Source organism: Pimephales promelas, chromosome 5, assembly GCF_988280905.1.
Source record: "Pimephales promelas chromosome 5, fPimPro1.hap1.1, whole genome shotgun sequence".
Lineage (NCBI taxonomy): Eukaryota > Metazoa > Chordata > Actinopteri > Cypriniformes > Leuciscidae > Pimephales > Pimephales promelas.
Window position 1 is genome coordinate 1,875,621 of NC_142773.1, and position 10,424 is coordinate 1,886,044.

General features: G+C 38.3%; 1 long non-coding RNA gene across 1 annotated transcript; it reads right to left on the reverse strand.

Annotated features, from left to right (window-relative positions):
• Positions 1-4,773: 4,773 nt before the first annotated feature.
• Positions 4,774-5,467, reverse strand: LOC148978808 (uncharacterized). Its single transcript, XR_016168613.1, has 3 exons — positions 5,380-5,467; positions 5,174-5,247; positions 4,774-5,092 (listed from the first exon to the last, which is right to left on the reverse strand). It is a non-coding gene; the product is annotated as an uncharacterized LOC148978808 (long non-coding RNA).
• Positions 5,468-10,424: the final 4,957 nt, after the last annotated feature.

The following is a 10,424-nucleotide window of genomic DNA, read 5'->3' on the forward strand; positions in this document are numbered from 1 at the left end:
CCCCAAAAAAAACCGTAAGGGGTAACACTGTCGTTTTTTTTTCTGGTCGAAATTTTGATTTTTGATATCTCAGCTCTGGAAGGGTCTAGAGCCTCCATTTTTGCACTCAGGTTTAAGTCTCATGGCCCTCTATCATAATCCAGAGTTTTGAGAAGATTGGGGATACTTAATTTTTCGCCCAAAAAAAAAACGTAAGGGGTAACACTGTCGTTTTTTTTTTTCGGGTCGAAATTTTGATTTTCGATATCTCAGCTCTGGAAGGTCTAGAGCCTCCATTGTTGCACTCAGATTTAAGTCTCATGGCCCTCTAACAGAATCCAGAGTTTTGAGAAGATTGGGGATACTTAATTTTTCACCCCAAAAAAAAAACGTAAGGGGTAACACTGTCGTTTTTTTTTTCGGGTCGAACTTTTGATTTTCGATATCTCAGCTCTGGAAGGGTCTAGAGCCTCCATTGTTGCACTCAGGTCTAAGTCTCATGGCCCTCTAACAGAATCCAGAGTTTTGAGAAGATTGGGGATACTTAATTTTTCGCCCAAAAAAAAAACGTAAGGGGTAACACTGTCGTTTTTTTTTTTCGGGTCGAAATATTGATTTTCGATATCTCAGCTCTGGAAGGGTCTAGAGCCTCCATTGTTGCACTCAGGTCTAAGTCTCATGGCCCTCTAACAGAATCCAGAGTTTTGAGAAGATTGGGGATACTTAATTTTTCGCCCAAAAAAAAAACGTAAGGGGTAACACTGTCGTTTTTTTTTTTCGGGTCGAAATATTGATTTTCGATATCTCAGCTCTGGAAGGGTCTAGAGCCTCCATTGTTGCACTCAGGTCTATGTCTCATGGCCCTCTATCAGAATCCAGAGTTTTGAGAAGATTGGGGATACTAAATTTTTCTTCCAAAAAAAAAAACGTAAGGGGTAACACTGTCGGTTTTTTTTCGGGTCGAATTTTTGATTTTCGATATCTCAGCTCTGGAAGGGTCTAGAGCCTCCATTGTTGCACTCAGGTCTAAATCTCATTGCCCTCTATCAGAATCCAGAGTTTTGAGAAGATTGGGGATACTTAATTTTTCGCCCAAAAAAAAAAAAACGTAAGGGGTAACAATGTCGTTTTTTTTTTCGGGTCGAAATTTTGAGTTTAGACATCTCAGCTCTGGAAGGGTCTAGAGCCCCCATTGTTGCACTCAGGTCTCTGTCTCATGGCCCTCTATCAGAATCCAGAGTTTTGAGAAGATTGGGGATACTTAATTTTTCGCCCCAAAAAAAAACCGTAAGGGGTAACACTGTCGTTTTTTTTTCTGGTCGAAATTTTGATTTTTGATATCTCAGCTCTGGAAGGGTCTAGAGCCTCCATTTTTGCACTCAGGTTTAAGTCTCATGGCCCTCTATCATAATCCAGAGTTTTGAGAAGATTGGGGATACTTAATTTTTCGCCCAAAAAAAAAAACGTAAGGGGTAACACTGTCGTTTTTTTTTTTCGGGTCGAAATTTTGATTTTCGATATCTCAGCTCTGGAAGGTCTAGAGCCTCCATTGTTGCACTCAGATTTAAGTCTCATGGCCCTCTATCAGAATCCAGAGTTTTGAGAAGATTGGGGATACTTAATTTTTCACCCCAAAAAAAAAACGTAAGGGGTAACACTGTCGTTTTTTTTTTCGGGTCGAACTTTTGATTTTCGATATGTCAGCTCTGGAAGGGTCTAGAGCCTCCATTGTTGCACTCAGGTCTAAGTCTCATGGCCCTCTAACAGAATCCAGAGTTTTGAGAAGATTGGGGATACTTAATTTTTCGCCCCAAAAAAAAACCGTAAGGGGTAACACTGTCGTTTTTTTTACGGGTCGAAATTTTGATTTTCGATATCTCAGCTCTGGAAGGGTCTAGAGCCTCCATTGTTGCACTCAGGTCTAAGTCTCATGGCCCTCTAACAGAATCCAGAGTTTTGAGAAGATTGGGGATACTTAATTTTTCGCCCAAAAAAAAACGTAAGGGGTAACACTGTCGTTTTTTTTTCGGGTCGAAATATTGATTTTCGATATCTCAGCTCTGGAAGGGTCTAGAGCCTCCATTGTTGCACTCAGGTCTATGTCTCATGGCCCTCTATCAGAATCCAGAGTTTTGAGAAGATTGGGGATACTAAATTTTTCTTCCAAAAAAAAAAACGTAAGGGGTAACACTGTCGGTTTTTTTTCGGTTTTGAAATTTTGATTTTCGATATCTCAGCTCTGGAAGGGTCTAGAGCCTCCATTGTTGCACTCAGGTCTAAATCTCATTGCCCTCTATCAGAATCCAGAGTTTTGAGAAGATTGGGGATACTTAATTTTTCGCCCAAAAAAAAAAAAAACGTAAGGGGTAACAATGTCGTTGTTTTTTTTCGGGTCGAAATTTTGAGTTTAGACATCTCAGCTCTGGAAGGGTCTAGAGCTTCCATTGTTGCACTCAGGTCTATGTCTCATGACCCTCTATCAGAATCCATAGTTTTGAGAAGATTGGGGATACTTAATTTTTCGCCCCAAAAAAGAAACGTAAGGGGTAACACTGTCGTTTTTTTTTTCGGGTCGAAATTTTGAGTTTCGATATCTCAGCTCTGGAAGGGTCTAGAGCCTCCATTGTTGCACTCAGGTCTAAGTCTCATGGCCCTCTTTCAGAATCCAGAGTTTTGAGAAGATTAGGGATACTTAATTTTTCGCCCCAAAAAAAAACCAAAAGGGGTAACACTGTCGTTTTTTTTTCTTGTCGAAATTTTGAATTTCGATATCTCAGCTCTAGAAGGGTCTAAAGCCTCCATTGTTGCACTCAGGTCTAAGTCTCATGGCCCTCTATCAGAATCCAGAGTTTTGAGAAGATTGGGGATACTTAATTTTTCGCCCCAAAAAAAAAAAGCGTAAGGGGTAACACTGTCGGTTTTTTTTTCGGTTCGAAATTTTGAATTTCGATATCTCAGCTCTAGAAGGGTCTAAAGCCTCCATTGTTGCACTCAGGTCTAAGTCTCATGGCCCTCTATCAGAATCCAGAGTTTTGAGAAGATTGGGGATACTTAATTTTTCGCCCAAAAAAAAAAGCGTAAGGGTAACACTGTCGTTTTTTTTTTTCGGTTCGAAATTTTGATTTTCGATATCTCAGCTCTGGAAGGGTCTAGAGCCTCCATTGTTGCACTCAGGTCTACGTCTCATGGCCCTCTATCAGAATCCAGAGTTTTGAGAAGATTGGGGATACTTAAATTTTCGCCAAAAAAAAAAACGTAAGGGGGTAACACTGTCGTTTTTTTTTTTCGGGTCGAAATTTTGAGTTTCGATATCTCAGCACTGGAAGGGTCTAGAGCCTCCATTGTTGCACTCAGGTCTATGTCTCATGGCCCTCTATCAGAATCCAGAGTTTTGAGAAGATTGGGGATACTAAATTTTTCGCCCAAAAAAAAACCTAAGGGGTACCACTGTCGTTTTTTTTTTTCTGGTCGAAATTTTTAATTTCGATATCTCAGCTCTGGAAGGGTCTAAGAGCCTCCATTGTTGCACTCATGTCTTTGGCTGCGTCCAAAACCGCATACTCAATGAGTAGGTACTTAATTTCAATAAGTACTTACTCAACGAGCGCTAAAAGAGTAGGTACTTTATAGCCAAATCTCATTGAGTATGAATGAGAACCGGACATCTGCCATGTTGACGTTATCATGTGACCTACTACGACGCGTTATCATCATATCACAAGCGCAAAGAAATGAACAGCGACACATTTAATTCTTCTATCTATAAATATCTTGACATTGATGAAACTTGCTCATTTTGTTGTGGTATTGTTGAAGAAACAGCTGGCCATTCATTTTGTGAATACATTTAAGGTTGATTTAAGTTGTTATAGCTATTTTAAACCCTAATGTAACCCACAGTGTTATTCTTATAACGATATTTTTGTTAAGAAACCCCCAAATCGTCACCTCTTGAATATATGTTGTTAATTTCTTTATTTTATACCCAAAACGTTTCTCCTTTAAGTTTTCCTCCTTTTCTTGATGAATTTACCTCGTTTCATCCCTCAGACCTATAACAACAACAACAACAACAACAACAACAAAACAACAACATTTTTCATGTATCATGAAGAACTATTTAAAGATATTTAGCCTTATTATTGTTCCTTTTTCCTGTATTATGATGTAAACAAACCAATGATCTTTATGTTTTCTGTTTTGTCATTATGACTATTATGGTATCTTTCCATGATCTTGTATGTAATACGTTTATAAGTTTAAATTATATGAGCGACAGGTGTACTAACACTTCATAACATCAGTGACTCGACAGCACAACCTAGAACAGTTTTCCTCTGCGTTTGTAATGTCTGCACAAAGGAGACGGGCAGCTGCTCGAAGATCTCTTTTGGAGAAAACTGTTGATTTTATACTCGAAAAATGTAAGTATCACTCCTTAAAAATTAATATTACCTCAGAATGAATTGCATTGTTAGCCCACCCCAAAACTTAAACAAAATAAGAATATTAAATGCTGACCAATACTTAATTATATAACTTTTTTATATACTAAAAATATAATTTAATATAACAAGCAAAATGTAATTTGTTTTGTCTTATGACAGTTATGCATACATTTATATTCATAAATGCAGTGAAACATCTCAATTATCAGTCAATCGATGAATTAATGGATACATTAATTAAATAATTAAATTTTATATACTGACAACAATAATAAAAATGAATAAATGAGTAAAAGAACAAATAAAAGTAACCATCACAATAAACAAATGCATTATACAAGTCAACAACACATGAAACAAAGCTTTATTCAAACTACAAGCATGTATTTACAGCCGCTGAACACCACATCATGCCGACTCAACACAGCGGTTCCCATTCTGCAGCTTTATTCTGATGAATTCACCAGAGGGGACTGTGCCTTCTTCCCAGAGCTTGTTGTTGTGCTGCGCTTCACAATCTGAGGCAATAAGGGCAGGTGGAGAGATCGAGGGTCTCGTAAAGGCAGGTGGAGAGATGGAGGGACTCATCCATGGCACCACTTCCAGGATGCACCTCTGGGCTCCTCATCCTCAGTGCTCACACCAGTCTGCAGACATTTCAGATCCTACAAAAATGCACAAACATTATACAAAAGCAGTCATTTTAACACAATGTCATTTGATTTATCTATTAAAAATAACCTTACTTTATATTTGAGTAAAATCCCTAAAACAAATGCTGCCATCATCTTTCCTTGCAGGTCCTGCTCCACCACAAAAGCTATGCAGCAAATGCACAGAAATCAAGAATCAGAAAAGTGTTGTAATTTCTCTACTTGAATTTACAATAATTCAAATAAACTACAATTTAAGATTTAATAGATTTTGATATCCATTTCTGTAGTATACTCACCCAAAGCCTTTGATGACAGCATTCAGCATCATGAGCCTCTCTCCACCGGATAAACACACACGTGTTCTTCTGTCCTTGTAACATACAGACAAGATTCACAATACGAGCTCAACACTGAATTTACATGCTGAGGTTGATGTGTTAACTCACTTTTAATCCAACTTAAATGTTCCTTAATATATCAACACTAATAAGTGACAAATTAAATATAACATATTTAGTTACTTTATAGATTTGTTTATTTACCGTATTTACAGCACATTTGTCTAATGTAAGTAGTGTTGACAACGGTGAATTATCCTTCATAAATCATAATAGCACACATAACGTTACATCACTCAGATGTAATTTTCATGTTGCGATGTGCTCATCTGCAATACTTAAACAATATTTTTTTTTCAGATATAAATAGACATTTTAAATAAGCGTGTTTAAGATGTAACGTTATATGGTTATGTAAATCCATTTTAGAAACTTACGTGTAGCCTACTTACTGGAGCTCCCCTGTTTAACTAACTAATAAAACATGTGTTTACAGCAAAATCACAACTATACTATACTGTCTAAGTCCTTTAGACCTTCAACAGTTAAAACGTTTACTCTATAGTAGTTTAACGCATACGATTTAAACACAAGGAACCGTGTTTACTCACATTTGAAAACCCCCTGCTTCGCTGATCTCCGCGATGTTGATAATGACGAATGCTCTCCCGTGGCCTCCTGGGATAGAAGAGTATCCATCGGATGAACACTCAAAAATCTTGGCGAAAGCAGAAGATCATCCGGGAACTTCTCGCCTACTCTTTTATGAGTACTGAGGTTTCGGACATACTACTCCTTTCAAATACTGTTTTCCCCTACTATATAGTACAAAAGTAGGAATATTCGGACGTACTATAAGTATATGTATGCCCGAATCTCGCAATAATTAGTACGTCACTCTGGTAATTCTCGCCTACTCTTTATGGATACTAAGGATTCGGACATACTTATTCACTCGCCTACTGCTTTTTCCCTACTGTATAGTAGGGAAGTATGCGGTTTCGGACGCAGCCTATGTCTCATGGCCCTCTATCAGAATCCAGAGTTTTGAGAAGATTGGGGATACTTAATTTTTCGCCCCAAAAAAAAAACCGTAAGGGGTAACACTGTCGTTTTTTTTTCTGGTCGAAATTTTGAATTTCGATATCTCAGCTCTGGAAGGGTCTAGAGCCTCCATTGTTGCACTCAGGTCTAAGTCTCATGGCCCTCTATCAGAATCCAGAGTTTTGAGAAGATTGGGGATACTTAATTTTTCGTCCCAAAAAAAAAAAACGTAAGGGATAACACTGTCGTTTTTTTTTCGGGTCGAAATTTTGATTTTCGACATCTCAGCTCTGGAAGGGTCTAGAGCCTCCATTGTTGCACTCAGGTCTAAGTCTCATGGCCCTCTATCAGAATCCAGAGTTTTGAGAAGATTGGGGATACTTAATTTTTCGCCCAAAAAAAAAAACGTAAGGGGTAACACTGTCGTTTTTTTTTTCGGGTCGAATTTTTGATTTTCGATATCTCAGCTCTGGAAGGGTCTAGAGCCTCCATTCTTGCACTCAGGTCTACGTCTCATGGCCCTCTATCAGAATCCAGAGTTTTTAGAAGATTGGGGATACTTAAATTTTCGCCCAAAAAAAAAAACGTAAGGGGTAACACTGTCGTTTTTTTTTTCTTGTCGAAATTTTGAATTTCGATATCTCAGCTCTGGAAGGGTCTAGAGCCTCCATTGTTGCACTCAGGTCTATGTCTCATGGCCCTCTTTCAGAATCCAGAGTTTTGAGAAGATTGGCGATACTTAATTTTCCGCCCAAAAAAAAAACCGTAAGGGGTAACACTGTCGTTTTTTTTTTCTGGTCGAAATTTTGAATTCCGATATCTCAGCTCTGGAAGGGTCTAGAGCCTCCATTGTTGCACTCAGGTCTAAGTCTCATGGCCCTCTATCAGAATCGAGAGTTTTGAGAAGATCTGGGATACTTAAATTTTCGCCCCAAAAAAAAACGTAAGGGGTAACACTGTTTTTTTTTTTTCGGGTCGAAATTTTGAATTCCGATATCTCAGCTCTGGAAGGGTCTAGAGCCTCCAATGTTGCACTCAGGTCTACGTCTCATGGCCCTCTATCAGAATCCAGAGTTTTGAGAAGATCTGGGATACTTAAATTTTTGCCCAAAAAAAAAAAACGTAAGGGGTAACACTGTCGTTTTTTTTTTTTTCTGGTCGAAATTTTGAATTTCGATATCTCAGCTCTGGAAGGGTCTAGAGCCTCCATTGTTGCACTCAGGTCTAAGTCTCATGGCCCTCTATCAGAATCCAGAGTTTTGAGAAGATTGGGGATACTTAATTTTTCGCCCCAAAAAAAAAAACGTAAGGGGTAACACTGTCGTTCTTTTTCGGGTCGAAATTTTTTAGTTTCGATATCTCAGCTCTGGAAGGGTCTAGAGCCTCCATTGTTGCACTCAGGTCTATGTCTCATGGCCCTCTATCAGAATCCAGAGTTTTGAGAAGATTGGGGATACGAAATTTTTCACCCAAAAAAAAAAACCGTAAGGGGTACCACTGTGTTTTTTTTTTCTGGTCGAAATTTTGAATTTCGATATCTCAGCTCTGGAAGGGTCTAGAGCCTCCATTGTTGCACTCAGGTCTAAGTCTCATGGCCCTCTATCAGAATCCAGAGTTTTGAGAAGATTGGGGATACTTAATTTTTCGCCCAAAAAAAAAAAACGTAAGGGGTAACACTGTCGTTCTTTTTCGGGCCAAAATTTTTAGTTTCGATATCTCAAAACTGGAAGGGTCTAGAGCCTCCATTGTTGCACTCAAGTCTATGTCTCATGGCCCTCTATCAGAATCCAGAGTTTTGAGAAGATTGGGGATACAAAATTTTTCACCCCAAAAAAAAAAAACGTAAGGGGTAACACTGTCGTTCTTTTTCGGGTCGAAATTTTGAGTTTCGAAATCTCAGCACTGGAAGGGGCTAGAGCCTCCATTGTTGCACTCAGGTCTATGTCTCATGGCCCTCTATCAGAATCCAGAGTTTTGAGAAGATTGGGGATACTTAATTTTTCGCCCAAAGAAAAAAACGTAAGGGGTAACACTGTCGTTTTTTTTCTGGTCGAAATGTTGAATTTCGATATCTCAGCTCTGGAAGAGTCTAGAGCCTCCATTGTTGCACTCAGGTCTAAGTCTCATGGCCCTCTATCAGAATCCAGCGTTTTGAGAAGATTGGGGATACTTAATTTTTCGCCCAAAAAAAAAAAACGTAAGGGGTAACAATGTCGTTCTTTTTCAGGTCGAAATTTTGAGTTTCGATATCTCAGCACTGGAAGGGTCTAGAGCCTCCATTGTTGCACTCAGGTCTATGTCTCATGGCCCTCTATCAGAATCCAGAGTTTTGAGAAGATTGGGGATACTAAATTTTTCGCCCAAAAAAATCGTAAGGGGTACCACTGTCGTTTTTTTTTCTGGTCGAAATTTTGAATTTCGATATCTCAGCTCTGGAAGGGTCTAGAGCCTCCATTGTTGCACTCAGGTCTAAGTCTCATGGCCCTCTATCAGAATCCAGAGTTTTGAGAAGATTGGGGATACTAAATTTTTCGCCCAAAAAAAATCGTAAGGGGTACCACTGTCGTTTTTTTTTTCTGGTCGAAATTTTTAATTTCGATATCTCAGCTCTGGAAGGGTCTAAGAGCCTCCATTGTTGCACTCAGGTCTAAGTCTCATGGCCCTCTATCAGAATCCAGAGTTTTGAGAAGATTGGGGATACTAAATTTTTCGCCCAAAAAAATCGTAAGGGGTACCACTGTCGTTTTTTTTTTCTGGTCGAAATTTTGAATTTCGATATCTCAGCTCTGGAAGGGTCTAGAGCCTCCATTGTTGCACTCAGGTTTATGTCTCATGGCTCTCTATCAGAATCCAGAGTTTTGAGAAGATTGGGGATACTAAATTTTTCGCCCAAAAAAAATCGTAAGGGGTACCACTGTCGTTTTTTTTTTTCTGGTCGAAATTTTTAATTTCGATATCTCAGCTCTGGAAGGGTCTAAGAGCCTCCATTGTTGCACTCATGTCTTTGGCTGCGTCCAAAACCGCATACTCAATGAGTAGGTACTTAATTTCAATAAGTACTTACTCAACGAGTGCTAAAAGAGTAGGTACTTTATGGCCAAATCTCGTTGAGTATGAATGAGAACCGGACATCTGCCATGTTGACGTTATCATGTGACCTACTATGACGCGTTATCATCATATCACAAGCGCAAAGAAATGAACAGCGACACATTTAATTCTTCTATCTATAAATATCTTGACATTGATGAAACTTGCTCATTTTGTTGTGGTATTGTTGAAGAAACAGCTGGCCATTCATTTTGTGAATACATTTAAGGTTGATTTAAGTTGTTATAGCTATTTTAAACCCTAATGTAACCCACAGTGTTATTCTTATAACGATATTTTTGTTAAGAAACCCCCAAATCGTCACCTCTTGAATATATGTTGTTAATTTCTTTATTTTATACCCAAAACGTTTCTCCTTTAAGTTTTCCTCCTTTTCTTGATGAATTTACCTCGTTTCATCCCTCAGACCTATAACAACAACAACAACAAAACAACAACATTTTTCATGTATCATGAAGAACTATTTAAAGATATTTAGCCTTGTTATTGTTCCTTTTTCCTGTATTATGATGTAAACAAACCAATGATCTTTATGTTTTCTGTTTTGTCATTATGACTATTATGGTATCTTTCCATGATCTTGTATGTAATACGTTTATAAGTTTAAATTATATGGGCGACAGGTGTACTAACACTTCATAACATCAGTGACTCGACAGCACAACCTAGAACAGTTTTCCTCTGCGTTTGTAATGTCTGCACAAAGGAGACGGGCAGCTGCTCGAAGATCTCTTTTGGAGAAAACTGTTGATTTTATACTCGAAAAATGTAAGTATCACTCCTTAAAAATTAATATTACCTCAGAATGAATTGCATTTTTAGCCCACCCCAAAACTTAAACAAAATAA